The sequence below is a fragment of the Tachypleus tridentatus genome, chromosome 9 (assembly GCF_004210375.1).
Source record: "Tachypleus tridentatus isolate NWPU-2018 chromosome 9, ASM421037v1, whole genome shotgun sequence".
Taxonomy (NCBI): domain Eukaryota; kingdom Metazoa; phylum Arthropoda; class Merostomata; order Xiphosura; family Limulidae; genus Tachypleus; species Tachypleus tridentatus.
In genome coordinates this window covers 61,239,326-61,253,805 of record NC_134833.1, presented here as the reverse complement: position 1 = coordinate 61,253,805, position 14,480 = coordinate 61,239,326, and the positions used below count along the sequence as shown (strand labels likewise).

At 34.5% G+C, this 14,480-nt stretch overlaps 1 long non-coding RNA gene across 1 annotated transcript; it reads right to left on the bottom strand.

The window, feature by feature from the left end:
* Positions 1-10,899: 10,899 nt before the first annotated feature.
* LOC143227096 (uncharacterized) lies at positions 10,900-13,991 on the bottom strand. Its single transcript, XR_013014873.1, has 4 exons — positions 13,852-13,991; positions 13,312-13,392; positions 12,371-12,475; positions 10,900-11,562 (listed from the first exon to the last, which is right to left on the bottom strand). It is a non-coding gene; the product is annotated as an uncharacterized LOC143227096 (long non-coding RNA).
* Between the last annotated feature and the right edge of the window lie 489 nt (positions 13,992-14,480).

The following is a 14,480-nucleotide window of genomic DNA, read 5'->3' as shown; positions in this document are numbered from 1 at the left end:
GTCTAGGGGTTCCCAACCGGTGGGTCGCGAAGCCTTGGCAGGGGAATCGCTTAGCCTTGTTATAAGTAGCTTGGGATAACATTAATTTTATTTCATCAATTACAGTTTCATGCTCTTACATTTTTTGTTTCGGTGCAAAGCAAAATGTGTGCTACGTTAGTTCAATGTCATTAGGTGATATTATGGGTGTATGTATGCGTGCCTGTGAGTGATTGTGCCTGTGAGAATTCGTATGTGTCTTCAACTGTATGTATGTGTGTACTAGTGAGTAGCGAGTATGTGAGTGCACGCGCATGTACGTATGCTTGTGTGTCTGTTTATCTGTGATTAAGTGTGTGTGTGTTTTTGCTATCGACACGTGAGTCACATGTCCGTTGCTGATTGGTGGATGACGAATCGCGCGACTTGCCACGCTCCCTTCCCTCCCAATACTTACCCCATCATTACTCTACCTGCAACCCCCACAAGTAGTCAGTGTAAGATCTACAGTTGCCAAAGCGTTCATTATTCAACATTTTTATTTTATTTTAACAAGGAGATAAGTAAGCAGTAGAGGTGAGTTGTGTCCATGGCTAAACGGCGCAGATACTCAGAATGCTACCTCATCATTGGCTTCACCACTGTCCTCGCCAACGACGGCATCGAGAAACCACAGTGTGTTTTGTGCCATGCTGTCTCGAGTGCAGAATCAATGAAACCATCAAATCTCAAGCGTCATCTCGAGACGAAACATCCATAACACGCAAAGAAGGGTTTGGATCTCTTCAAATGGCATGAACGGTGTCTTAAAAGCCAAAAATCGATAGAAGTGGGTCGTTTCAGCAGCAGAGTGCAGCCGCAGTGGAAGCTTCATATGAGATTGCATTCGAAATTGCTAAACAAAAAAAAGCCTCACACGATTGGAAAAACACTTCTTAAACCCTGCATGATGAAAGCAGTAAATCTTATTCTTGGAGAAGCCAGTGCAAAGAAGATGCAGCAAGTATCCCTGTCAAATAATACTATACAAAGGCGCATTTCTAAAATGTCTATGGATGTGAAGGAACAGGTTTTGACTGAAATCAAGGGTTCCGCTTTGTTCTCCTTTCAGCTCGACGAGTCAACAGATGTAAGTTAATGTTCTCAGTTGCTTGTCTTCGTGAGATACATTAATTCAGGTGACATCAATTCTTATTCTACAGTGCACTTGAAACCACAACAAAAGCTGATGATGTCATGCAAAAAGTTTCAACTTTTTTCAAGACGAAGATCTTCAATGGGAAAACGTGTGTGGGGTTTGTACGGATGGGGCACCGGCTATGCTGGAATCGAAATCAGGATTCCAGTCGAGAGTGAAGAAGCTAGCACCTCAAGCAAAGGGCATCCACTGCATGATTCACCAATATGCTCTCACCTGCAGGAAGTGCTTGAATCTGTAGTCAAAATTGTAAATTATGTGAAGACTCATCACTCAACACTTGCCTATTCAAAGAACTATGCAAAGACATGAATGCTGACCACGAAGTCCTTCTCTTCTACACAGCAGTACGTTGGTTGTCGAAAGGAAACGTTATTAATCGTGTCTTTGAAATGAAAGATGAAATAAAGCTATTCCTGGAGACTCAAGAAAGGAAAGATCTTGTAGCTCACTTCGAAGATGAAGCATGGAATAAAAGGGTTGCGTACCTAGCCGACATTTTTGACCAGCTGAACAAGCTCAATTTGAAGCTTCAAGGAAGGGAAACACATTTTCTCCTTTTTGAAGATAGTCTGCGGGCCTTTGTTTCCAAACTGCAGAACTGGCGTGGGAAAACCAATCTTGGAAACATCGCTATGTTTGAATAACTTTGTGAAGTGACGGATGAGTCTCAGATCCAACTGGATCAGTTCCTCAAGGATGAGATTACCGAACATCTTCAGTCTCTAGAAAAGGAAGTCGAGCGTTACTTCCCTGAGCTATCACAGGAACATGAGACCCTGGAAAGGAACCCATTTTGTACTGAGCTTGATGTATCCAGCATCCCAGATGATATCCAAGATGAATTTCTGGATCTAAGGAACGACTCTTCAGCTCATGATCTTTTCAAGGTGAAATCCGTCACTCACTTCTGGTGCGCTATGTATCAGTCATACTACAAAGTCAGCATGATAGCTTTACGTGTCCTTGTTCCATTTGCTTCTACCTACTTGTGTGAGGCAGGATTTTCCATTCTTGTTAATATAAAAACAAAGAATAGGAACAGATTGGATGTTGGAGATGACATGAGACTGGCTCTAACAAACGCTCGGCCACGAATTTCAAAGTTTGCTGCTAAAATGCAACATCAAGCATCTCACTAGCTGGGTTGGATAGCTGTTCAAACCTATGTTAATATTATTTTAAGATATATATGTTCTTTTTGTGAATTCAGGTTTGACCAATGTGATTTAATTTGCTAATAAATAATTACAGAATTTTTAAATACTTTTTTAGATGTTTCTTTCCCTCTCCTTCACAGAAAATAAAAGAAAAATTAAGCTGCTGATAGTAAGCCCTAAGTAGAGGGTCACATGGGTTTCAAACTTTAAGGTAAAGGGTCGCGAGTGCCAAAGGTTTGGGAACCTCTGCTCTAGTCTTACACTGCTAAATTAGGGATGGCTAGCACAGATAACACTCGAGTAGCTTTGTGCGAAATTCAAGACAAACAAACAAATCATTTATCGCATGGGTAAAGTTATACACTAATTGTTTCACTAAATTATAGTCAAAACCAAACATTTCCCACACAAAAGAGAATGAACATGTTTTCGTTTAAATACTTATGACCGTTACGGAGCAGCATAGATTTGAGGATTCTGGATGAGCTATCAATGAAGAGCCGCCATTCTTTCGGGTTACAGGCAATTCCAGTTGCCTCGCACAAACTGGATACATTGTGGCAGAAACAGAGCCCATCTTGACGAGCGAAGAAGCTTTAAAGTTGTTGGTGACACCTTCTCTGACTTGCGACTTGCACACTTTTATCTAACAAATCCCTCTTCCTGAGCCCAGATGTCAAAAGCTTGTTTTGTATAGTTTACTTTGGTTTGATCTCTTCCAGTAGGTTTGAAATATCTTTATTTATACAGTTAAACTAGTCCTACCATACAACTAGTCATTCTTAGTATACACAGCTCAGGCCTTAACCCCTACGTATAGACTAAACAACCCATGAAGGATATTACTTATTAATTTCTAGCTTATACAAGGTCGTATTTAACAATGTTATACTGACAGCAAAAAGGTTTGTTTGTTTGTTTGTTTGTTTGTTTGAATGTCGCACAAAGATACTCGAGGGTTATCTATCTGTGCTAGCCGTTCCTAATTTAGCAGTGTAAGACTAGAGGGAAGACAGCTAGTCATCACCACCCACAGCCAACTCTTGGGATACTCTTTTACCAACGAATAGTGGGATTGACCGTCACATTATAACACCCTAACAGCTGAAAGGGCGAGCATGTTTGGCGTGACGGAGATGCAAACCCGCGACCCTCAGATTACGAGTCGCACGCCTTAACACGCTTGGCCATGCCGGGCCTAGCAAAAAAGGATATAACCGATTTTGAAAATAAAAAGTAAAATAAAGGAAACTGGAAGCAAGATGAAAATATAAACAAAATTTCATCATGTCTCTGTGGTAAATAACGTTGGAGAAGTTCAAGAATAAGTGCAAAAGAAAACATAGATGTAGTATTTTTAAAGCAACTTGAACCACACTAAGCACAAAGTACGCTCATCCAGAATTGCAATTGGATACTGGATACCAAATGAACGGAAGTGAGAAGTGAAGATAATAAAATGGTAAGAACAAGATGTTCATAGTAAGAGCCATTCCTCTGAAAACCCCAAAGAATTAAAAAAGTGAAGAGTCCAGAATCTAAATTTTCAAAACATAATAGACGAACAACTATACACTGTTGACTTGTGTCCAAAGCAAATTTTCCAAATCTTAGAAAACAAAATATTCGTGGAATAGTGCTCCACAATCAAGAGAAGGATGGAAATATGAAAGGTTTTTTGATAAAAGATTATAACAAGCTTAAAAATGTTAACAGATTAAGGATGTAAGGAAAAATAAACTTAGTTCCTTGAGATCCAATGTTGAAAATGGATCAGACACCGAGAACTTTATCCAAATAGAAAAGAAACAGTGGAAAAATGTTTTCATAGGATTGGTATAGGTCAAACGTAAAGTATGAGGAGTGATTTGCTCCCCACAGATATGTAACCACATATGTAAGCAGTAGGTGCACACATGCTCCAAACAGATGCAAACCCAAGCAAGTTGTGGTGGAAGAGGAACTTTCAGGGTCAGCTGGGTTTGTACAAGCACTCACAACTGTAAGAAGTTGAAAATAAGATAATATGTCCGTAAAGATACCTGCACTTACAGGAAAGAAAACACTGAAGGATAAATGTATGGTTATATCCAAGGGAAATGAGATATTCAAAAGAAACAGTTCCAGAAAAAGACTTGTCCAGAAAGTGAAGAATAAGGGAGAACACTGGTATCCAAATCACCATTTCAAGAACTAATGAAGTAGGCCAAGAGAAAGATCCCTTAGTGATGGAAATACAGGGTTTGATATTGGTACCAAAATGAAAAGCCAAAACAAACATTTTAAATAACATGACCCCCAAATGAGAAGGGAGGCTACAACTGTAAGAGACAAGAAGAGGTAAACTTCCCTGGAGTAGTGAAAAGAAATGAAGAAAAAAATTAAGCTATAGCCAACTCATAGAAAAACTGTGAAACCAAAATTTTTACCACTGTATATGAGCCAAAGAAAAGCAGCAGATAAATCAAGATTTAGTGAAGTATTGCTTCCCTTAATTAATTGTAGATGACTGGAAAGAGTGAGAAACAGTCTATTAAAACCCAAAGCAACATCAGAGTCGAGTAAAATGGGATAAATTGACTTTTTATTTTAAGCTTCCCATCTATGTGGGAATAAAACATGACAAGAATATACATAAAAAAAACTGGTGAAGGATGAGGTGCAGTAGAGTAAAAGAGGTGTCTCTATAAAAACATGTGAGGAACGAAACAGGATGTAGTAAAAGTGTTCCATCAAAGGACAAAGTTCCCACATGACTGCAGCAACGGATTGAATTCAGATATGAATTTCCTCCATCATTTATGTCAACCAGTCCTTAAATAAAGATAATAACAAGAAAACAATGAAAAGATGAAAGTTGACCTGTAAGATCATATACAATGAAGAAACCAAGCGGGAACCTTTGGTCCTTAAAAGAAGTAAACAAAGTGAAACTAAATGACTGACAAAGAGCTATATTGGTCCAAACTGCAATTTAAAATGAAATACTCAAAACACATCACAAAAGAAGAAGTTGGAGAGATAGAGGGAAGTAAAAGAAATAAATGGAAATAACCTGACAAATCCACACTCAAAATAGTGAAATCAAGATAAATGTAAAAAAAAAAAAAAAACAGAATAAACTGAGGTCAAGGTGATATAAAGTTGTGTGTAAATTGCCCCAGTACAGCTGATAATGTCACGATAGAAAACCACCAAATAAATATAGAAGTCATGTTACAAATAAAAGTTTTAAACGAAAACATGTTCATTCTCTTTTTTGTGGGAAATGTTTGGTTTTTACTATAATTTAGTGAAACAATTAGTGTATAACTTTACCCCTACGATAAATAATTTGTTTGTTTGTTTTGAATTTCGCACAAAGCTACTCGAGAGTTATCTGTGCTAGACGTCCCTAATTTATTAGTGTGAGACTAGAGGAAAGGCAGCTAGCCATCACCACCCACTGCTAAATCTTGGGCTACTCTTTTACCAACGAATATTGTGATTGACCGTCACAATATAAAGCCCCCACGGCTGAAAGGGCGAGCATGTTTGGCGCGACGGGGATACGAACCCGAGATCCTCAGATTACGAGTCGCACGCCTTAACACGCTTGGCCAGGCCACGCCCCGATAAATAAACACATATATTTATACTCACAATAAAAATGAGAACTGCCCTATTATTCATTTTGGAACCAATTTTTCTACTACTAAATAACCTTTTCAGGTTCTTATTGATAACATTCAAGAAAAAAAAAATGTACTTAGAACTCGGTTCAGATCTATTATATATCTAAATTGGTTTAAACTTTTTTAGAAGCTTAGTGCTTTGTTATTGTTGTGTAAAATGCCAAGATTTCAATAAAAAAATATTTTTATGTGCTAGTGCACGTGTTCTGCCTTATTTTTTGTGCTCCAGCTGTTAACGTTACATCCCTCGTGAAACACACATTGGATATGAAAACCTCTTTTAACAGGCCCTAACGTATCTACTTTTTCATTAATCCCAGAAATACCATATGGGGACAGAGTAGCTACAAAAATGGAGTAACAACATTTAGTATTATACCTTCGCTTGTTTCTGTATATTTTTATCTTTACCTGCAACATATGTTCTTAAATGTGTGTTGTACAAGTCCCATCTATTATCGAAATTTTTAGAATGTTCGTGTGCATAACGGTCAAGAATGTACTACAAGATTTGTGTGCAATACTAATGATTGACAATATTGTAGAGAGCTTTAGTAAAGGTTTTAAGAGTGTTGTGTGATTTGTATAAAAAGGGGCGAGCCGAGACCCGGGATCTCTGAGAGAATATTATTGGATAGCTACAGTCGGTACGCCATAGGCCGAAGAAGCTATAATTGTGATTATCGTTTATTAAAACTACAGAATAAGGCCACGAGTGTTACATATTTCGAACATTAGAAACCGTTCATTTAAAATAAATTACTTTAGACGTTGTTATTCCGACGAGTGCATTAAATATCTTCTCCAGAAGAAAAGTGCTTGTAAGGATGTGTGGCTAGCCAAGAAAAACGTGTTAGCGTAAGTGAGGTGACCAGTATTATCTCAAAATTAATTTTCTCAGTGTGAACCTGAATCGTTGATAAAATATTTGGTTCAAGACTCAATGTTGTCTGTAAGTTTGTAAAACTGTTATATATCGTTTTAATAACTATTAGTAGAAACAGTTATTATCAATTCTTCAGTTTTCTTGTTTGTATATGAAAAATATATTTGTTTTATAAAAAAAGGAAATAGTGTGTCTCAATCTTGAGAAAAGTAACATACATTTTTTACATATTGACATTTAATTAATTACTTAGCTCAAATTAAACTTCCGGCTATTTGAAGTATTAGTGTGTAACGTACATAATATAATGAATGAACACATCCGAAATAATGTATAATATATAACACCCCTACCAAAAATAAGAAACATAGTGTAACTAACTGTGCTGGAAGTAATTGATGCATAATTTGCATTCCACAGTCCACATTACATGGGTAAAATCCAATGTAATTAATCATGAAGAGGCAGGAACTTTATGCAACATAACTAGAACTGTAAATATAAGTCAAAAACACCTACCAAAAAAGTTGCAAATAATTCATACAACTCATCCAGTAATACAGTCGTACTATACGATTACGAGCAAATTGCTAAGTTAACCAGTTCAATTTTTTGTTAATTGAAAAGATAAAAGCATATACTTATTAAAATATTTTGTTGTGTTTTGGTTTAAATATATGGATCGTTATGAAGTAGAAATATCAATATCATATCTTTATAAGCCTACATTTAATAGTGCTACTAATATTACTACAATTTCTACCAGAAGTAAATCCAGTGCTATCAGTAATAACAGATTCTGTTTCCTCTGATTCAATTATACAGTCATATACTTGGAATAAGTATTTTTGATATAGTATAAACGTTTACAAAAATTGCAAAATTCTTAAATGAAATATTTTCCATGTGCAGTAAATGCCATGACTTCAAATACATTAAGTCGAAATAGTATAGGCACATGGAAGTCATCAGACGAGCACTATAATACACTACACTATAACCCAGTAAACAAAGAACCTGTAGAAGTGGATCGGAACTTATAAGTACGTGTCCAATACGAGGGACGGTCAGGTGATCGGCAGACCTTTCTCAGCAAGTTGTTTCCTCACACGGATTCTTTGGTAGTTGCTTTTTCTTTGCGTTATATTAATTTATGGACATTTGTAAGCTGATATTGTAATTTGTATACTCCATCCAGCTATGTCCGTTTATTCGTTGTTACTATCTTGAACACTTATGTCAGAGTTTACTTTTGTGAGATTGCACATACAGTCTTGGGGCCTAGAATGTCCAGGTGGTTAAAGCACTCCACTCGTAATGTGAGGGTCGCGCGTTCGAATTCCTATCACATGAAACATACATAATATGATCGATAATGTTTTACATTTCCTTCAGCGTTTAATTTTTTCTGGCACTAAACGTTATTTTGGGTTAATTCAAACTAGTTTTGTATTCCTTTCAAGATCTTATAGATGAAGTTTGGTGAATATTTTTGCCTTGGGTAGAATTATTTAATTCTCATTTGACTTGAGTTGTCAAGTTTGTCAACTAAAATGTTTGTGAGTAAGTGTACCATTTGTTTGCTTTACACAACAATAACTCACGTTTTAATAGCGTTGACCTTTGCGTTTCTTCCGTCAGATATGCACGCAAGTGCGCGTGTTATCAATGTATTGAAAATACTGCTAAAATTAACTACAATTCCAACTAATGGATAAGCATTTGCATAATGTGTTTTTTCATCCATTCCTTTCCCTATCGTTTTGTGTTCCGATCCTTTAACTGTGAATTTCTCTATTATTTGACGCTAATCTTAGAGTTTTGTTTTTGATAAATCAATATTTATTATTCGTTATGAACTACCGTTAGAAATACAATAAAAAAAGTGAATTATACATGATAAATCAAAAGTCGGTTGACAGGAATGTAATTCATAAATAGACAGATTGGAGAAAATTATAGTTAGTTGAATGAAATGACGTTTTGCTGCCTTCCCAGTGTTTGTGTTTTTTATGTCATTTTCGAGGTCATATCAGTCGTAGTTCTTCTTTACACTGAAATCCCAAGTGCAAACGACATAAATGACCTAATTTATTGTGAAGTCCAAAAGGTAATGTTTAATTTTGTTTTCGAAGTACACAAGGAGAGCATTGAAATAATTATATTATTTTCCAAATTTGTTAATGTTACCAAAAATGTTGTTTTTGTTATGATTGCCACTTTATACTTTTCTTTAAAAATGTTTCTTATAAAGGACGATAAAATACTTAATATAACTGGACTTTTCGTTATATGGACTGATAAAGGGGTACTCTTCGTTTGAAATATTATGGCTGAAAATAAAGATTTCATTAGAACCGAAGTATTTGAAAGTTTTTAGTATCAGAGTCAGATAATTTTACAACAGGTCACCGTGTTTTTCTCTCCTTCTTGTTATAACTTCCTATACACAAAAAGTAAGATATGGTTATTTAATGTTCTGTATTTGTCAAATTTCTATAGCTTAAAAATCATATTGTATAATAATTTATATTTATATTACACTATTTACCAGAAAGAGAAAATTTGTGAATGGATGCTTTAGAGAAATTCATATTTCTATATTTTGTAATGAGGACAATTTTAGAACATGCACGAAATAGTTAGTTTATACTTTAAAGTAGAAGACAATGTCACCTTCTTCGCGCTTGGCATGACCAGGTGATTAAGACACTCAACTCGTAACCTGATAGTCGCAGGTTCGATTCCTCTTCACACCAAACATGCTCGCCCCTTCTGCCGTGGGGGCGTTATAATGTTACGATCAGTCCCACTATTCGTTATTAAAAGAGCAGCCCAATAGTTGGCGGCGGGTGGTGATGACTAACTATTTGTTTGTGAAACATATTGAGTTAATACCTTATGTCCACCCGTCTAAAATAGAACAAGGCAGACAGGAAATAAGGGCCTCGATATCCTAAAACACACACTGGTTTAAAACCTCCTCTAAATGTTGTCATATATACTTTTTCTTTCTCCTTTTTTCTTTTCTTTTTGTCACATAAGTGATTCCGTGCTAAGTCTGTTAAATTTTGATGATAAAATTGGAGTTTCGATTGTCGTCGTAGGCATAGTATTGTCACGTGACTGGGTCGTGAATTGACCTGCGGGCGGACCCAAGGGTTGAATCGGTTTAGCCGTTGGAGCTTCTACTAATATTACCCGTTGTCACGTGCAAAACTTATTTTTAAGTGAGAATTTCGGCGGTGGGTCGTGATGACTAGCCGCCTCCTCTCTAGTCTTACACTGCTAAAGCAGGAACGGCTAGCTCATATAGCCCTTGATTAGCTTTGCGCGAACTTCAAAAAAGAGAAAAAAAGATTGTCACCGTCTCAACCAATATAAGTAATGTTTATTTTCATGGTCTTTGTTACAGTGCAGACATAACGTGAATATATTAATATAGATTCCTATATCTTAATTTTGGCCGTTTTGAAGTTGAATTGTACATGCTGCTTTCCTTTTTTTTCTTCTCAAATTCAATCTCAGCATAATTCATACAGTCATATTTTTGTTTTCATTTCAGTTTCTACACAAAAATATCTACTGCTTATAAGATTGAGGTAGTTTTAAACTTTATAACGACAATGACCATGCAGACAAAATTGCATATATACAAGAGTGTTGCACCAACCACTGTGCTGAAAACGTGGCACCTTTATTAGTACAAACAGACTATATTTGAGGTTTAACGAAACTTTTGTAGTGTTCTAAATGACTTAATTACAAATAATTTATTTATTTCACTTATTTCTTGTGTTGATGGACAAAACTTTCATGCACAAACATTTTTTATTGTTTGTTTAAATTTCGCGCAAAAGTACTAGTCATTCTTTATTTAGCAGTGTAAGACAAGAGGGAAGGCAGATAGTTATCACTACCTACCGCCATCTCTTAGGCTACTCTTTCATTTACAACTAGAGCAATTATTATATTATAACGCTCCGACACGGACAAGCGTGTTTGGTGGGACAAAAATTCGAACCCGTGATCCTCATTAGATTCTACCTGTCTCTCTTTTAAAGTGTAATGGAGTGGGAATGAAGTATAATTGTATCATGCTTCTTACGTGTTATTATCATTGCAGAATTTGTGAGAGATATACGACTTAATATTTTTAACTCATTTTAAGAAGGATACTTTATCAATCTATGTAAGGAAATGTAGGTTTTTATTCAACGTCTTTTTTTGTATTTGTACAAGTCTTTATATATTATCACATATTTTCATAACACCACATATTTAAAAATAAAAGAATAATTAAAGAGCTAGCCTTCTATACTGCGAAAATAAAACTAAACAATTAATCAACACTAATATATAAAATTAATTTTCGATTGCTGTGGTATTTTCTCTTAAAGTAAGGCATTTGATACGTCAATAGTTATTACAGGGTCTAACTGTTAAAAAACACGTAACCTTATATCAAACTATAAATATTTTTTAAATGTTCTTGTAGACAATAATAATTTTCGGCGTAGTTCTTTAATGTATCAAATGTACAGGTATATTTTCATCTGATGTTAACTTACGTCTTCACAAACATTTGCTAATCGCTTCAATGATTATAGATTCTGGATCCACGTGAAGTTCTGCATATTTCTCACCGACACACATTTTCATTTCCTACACCATTATATAAACAGGATTTAATGTCACTTGAGATTTTTCAAGACTGAAACCTTGAAGAATAAAAAGCTTCAACAAATATAAAATGTGTTTGTTTAAAGCCTTAAAGTATATTGTAGTTTTAGGGTGAGTATAGATCACATAACTCAAATCTCCTATAATTTATTGCAACTTCAATCAGTTTGTTCGTTTCACATACATAGTTATGGAATTACATATACATAAACATAGAGTCGTGCAGAACAATTAAGTATAATTAGATAAAAATCAACGTCAAAGAGACGTTTCGAAAGCTGAAAAACACTAGTGACTTTAAAACTTTTCTTTGACTGATAAGATATGAGTGTTTGTGTTTTAAACGTCTCACAGAGAAGTCTTCAAATAAAGGAATTGTATATGGACTTTCGGATTTATAAATTAAATAATTATGAAATACAAGTTTTATACAATTTAAAATTAAACTAAATTCGATAGAGTATTGAGATTGTTTCGTAAAACAAGGTTGTCTGAAATAGAAAAGAAATGGGCCTGAGTTCAGATTTGAAGTTAAGCCAACATCTACAGTGATATCGGTAACAACTTTTTTAGACGCTGTAGTAAGTCGTATAAAATATATTTAAATTGCTGAGACCTCATTTCTTTGTCAATTGTTCTATAATCTCGTGATGATATATAATAACTAGTTTCTGTAGAGTAGGGAAATAAAATAATTTTGTTGCCGCAGTAGTTCTTCGTACTAACAGAAATAAATTTTGATTACGAAAGCAGAAATTAAGTACAAAATTTCATTATATTTAATTATCACCTGCACAGCCGCTTCTTTTTCTTCACGACACATTTCATTCAAGAACTCTTTCAAGTTATCTGTAGGAAATTCTGCTTTTTCACATTTTCGAATTGCATCTGGAAGCTTGAGATGAAAAACAATTTCTGTTATATCAGCTTTATGTTACTTTCCATAATTTCGTTTTGTGATATTTAATCGTAAACGTACGTTTATGTTTCAAAAGCAGTATAATTGTTCTTAATTTTATTATATCTATTTTCAAACATGCTTCTCCTCTGGTTCCTTTACAATCAAATTGAAATCTTTATTTTGACATGAACTGAGGATATGCAACATTTTGAAACAGAGACAAATAATGGAAAATATATATATAGCAAGGAAAGTAAGACAAAATTAATATTATATTATTTCAAATCTGTGAGTTATGTCCAATATACATCTACACATCGTGTATTTTAAAGAAGGAAATACTTATTTCACCAACCTTAATATTTATTAAATATCAGTTAAAACTGGAAGTTTTTTTTTTACTGTCTGTAAAAAATTCAAGTTTTGAATAAGTTATGAACACTTTTCATAATGTTGAAAAACGGTATTATCGGTCAATAATTTATTATCATATTTGAATACTGTTGTTTTAATGTGTGTTTGTTTTTCTGATAGCCACATTGGGCTATCTGCTTAGCCAACTGAGGGGAATCGAACGCCTGATTTTAGCTTTGTAATCTGAAGACATACCGCTGTACTAGTTTGGGGCTGTTGTTTTAATCCTTGAATATTAACATTTACTCTTACTGTGTTAATCTAACCTTCTATATAAATGTAATTTTAATTGCAATTCGTACACCAAGAAGCTCTTTACTGAAGGGGAAATCTGCTGTTTACAGTAATAAAACATTGTTTCTAAAACTATAATGAATTAATAAAAACTGATTAATAATAATATTCCAAACACTTACCCAATCTGCTTTTTCACCAAAAATTTTTGTATCGCACTCTTTTTACCTCGTTCATTTTTCCAGGATTCTCTTTATTTAGCTCTACATAGAAAGGTACGAGTTACCTGAAGAAGGCATTTTTCTCATTTCACATACCAGCGTACCACAAAATACTTTATTAAATGGAAAGAAGAAGTTACATTCTTTTACCCCAACAATAGATCAGAACATTTAGACGTGAATAGAAGTGTAAAACTTTAATGAAATTATTCCAGATATTCATGTATAACCTAGTTGAAATATTCTCTAGAAGAAATTTTAATGTGACTCTCGACTATTTGGAGCCGTCGGAGAGTGTGATGTTATTAACTAAAGAATTTTAGTATATTTCTTATGCATAGTATGTTTTTGTGCAAATAAGGAAGTTTGCTTTAATAGTATTTTATTCTAGTTTTCTATTGCTTTGTTTCTCTAACTGTCAAAGCAAAAAAGAGAACACTTATTCCAGTAATACTATTAATTAATGCAGTAAATAGTAATAAATTTTGAAAATGAACTTACTACACAGCAGTTTCCACCCTATATCTATGGCGTTGCCTTTAGCCATCGTCAAGCTTATGAGCACAACAACAGCTGCAAATAAAACTTTCATGTTGAGGATGTTGCTGCTTTCACAAATATTTCACCTTGGAAAACCTTTTTATATCACTTATCCACATCTTTCAGCCAATGGTTTAAATTAATTTGTATTTATTTTAAACATAATAACTTAACTCGTGTTTTCACCAATCATTGCAAACCTCTTTCCGGATTGGTTGAACCGTGTCTGGTAAGAACCAATAATACAGTGATCATCTTAAACACAAGAGACTTCATTTTATATAATAAGTTCACATGAATCACATCTTTTCGTTTACAGTTTCATTCCTTGTGAAAAAATTCACTGTATTGCAGCACGTTATACATATTAGACCCTTAATACATTTATTTCCTTGAAAGTACTTCCACGTCTGACAAGTTTTTATAATACTATAGATATAAATAAACAGTTGTTTTATCTTTTTTTGCGATTCTGATGAATTTCCTTGTGTGTTTTACAAACACACTTTACGATTAATACTGTTCAAGTTTTGAATCACCGTTTCTCTCTTCAATTTCATTACTCCTTCTCTTTCTTGCTGTTCCTGTTT